Source organism: Rhincodon typus, chromosome 26, assembly GCF_021869965.1.
Source record: "Rhincodon typus isolate 14 chromosome 26, sRhiTyp1.1, whole genome shotgun sequence".
Taxonomy (NCBI): Eukaryota; Metazoa; Chordata; class Chondrichthyes; order Orectolobiformes; family Rhincodontidae; genus Rhincodon; species Rhincodon typus.
In genome coordinates this window covers 37,663,606-37,665,243 of record NC_063357.1, presented here as the reverse complement: position 1 = coordinate 37,665,243, position 1,638 = coordinate 37,663,606, and positions in this window count along the sequence as shown.

The window sequence follows — 1,638 nt, the reverse complement described above, 5'->3', positions numbered from 1 at the left end:
TCAGTGGTCAGTACTGAACACGTATGTAGGATCAGTGGTCAGTACTGGACTATATACAGAAATCAATGGTCACTACTGAACACGTATATAGGATCAGTGGTCAGTATTGGACTCTATACAGAAATCAATGGTCAGTATTGAATATATATATAGGATCAATGGTCAGTATTGTATATGTAAAGGATCAATGATCAGGATTGGACTATATACAGAAATCAGTGGTCTGTAGTGGGTATATGCACATATCATTGGTCAGTATTGTATAAATATATATATATATATAGATGCCAATGGTCAGTATTGGACAATATACAGATATCAATCGTCAGTATTTGATATATATCGGTACTAATGTTCAGTACTGGACCGCATACAGACATCAATGATCAGTACTGGACCACATATTAGACCAAAAGGTTAGCGGATAGGTGGAAACAAAGCCCAGAGAGTCAGAGATATGAAAGGGGTAGGCAAACAAGGAGATTATGGAAAGCAAGCTAGGGCAGAAGAAAAGCTGAGTAAGTGATGAGATACTGGAACACTGCAGCAGGCAGGTCTGCAACAAAAATGTTGGTGTGGGAACATAATAATATGTTGAAGAGGCAGGCAACTAGAAGCTCAGGGTCATTTTTTCAGACAGAATGTAGGTGTTCTGCAAAGCGGTCACCAGTCTGCATTTTGACTCCCCAGTGTAGAGTGAATACAGAAGACCAGGTCGAATGAAGTACAGGTAAATTGCTGCTTCAACTGAAAGGTGTGTCTGGGACCCAAAATGGTGAGAAGGGAGGAGGTAAACAGGCAGGTATTACACCTTCTGTGAATGCATGGCAAGGTGCCATGGGAGTGTGAGGAGATATTGCGAATGGAGGAGTGAGTACAGCCTTGGTATAAACATAGATAAAATAGCTGAATTCTGGAGATGAGGTGAGAGTAACTGCCCTTGACATCCAGGCCACATTTGACTGAGAGTGGCAACAAGGAATTCAGAAAAACTGAAGTCCACATGCCAGCACAAATAAAGAAGTTGTGGTTGCTGGTTGCCAGTTATCTCACACCCAGGATATTGCATCAATTCCTCAGGATATGTCCTGGGCCCCAACAGCTTCAACCTGCTTCACCAATAACCTTCCCTGTGATGTAAGGTCAGAAGTGGGGATGTTCACTGACGACTGCACAATGTTCAGTTCTATTCACAACTCAAATAATAAAGCACTCTATGTCGAAATGCAGCAAGATTTTGACAATATTCACATTTGCGCTTAGGGCTGATAGATGAAAGTACCAAACAATAACCATCTTGCTTTGACATCAGTGGCATTACCCGTCCATAGATCCAGGGAGGCAATAAATGCTGGCCTAGCCAGTAAAGCCTACATCACCTTGAACAAATTAAAGACTGTTGCCAGGAATTTAAACTGAACTGGTAACTAAGTAATGGAGTTTGTTGCAAGGATCAAAAACAGTGCTGAAGACTTCTTTGATTTTATTTTGTAATCATAATTTCTGATCTCTCATAATATTCTTGTAATTTTTTTTTGATCTCGTTGAGTGCCTCTGTCTAGACAAGTATTGAGGAAGGTATGCTTTGTGTGATCTCGTATCTACCAAGCTGATCAAACCTCTCTGTTTGATCTGCCT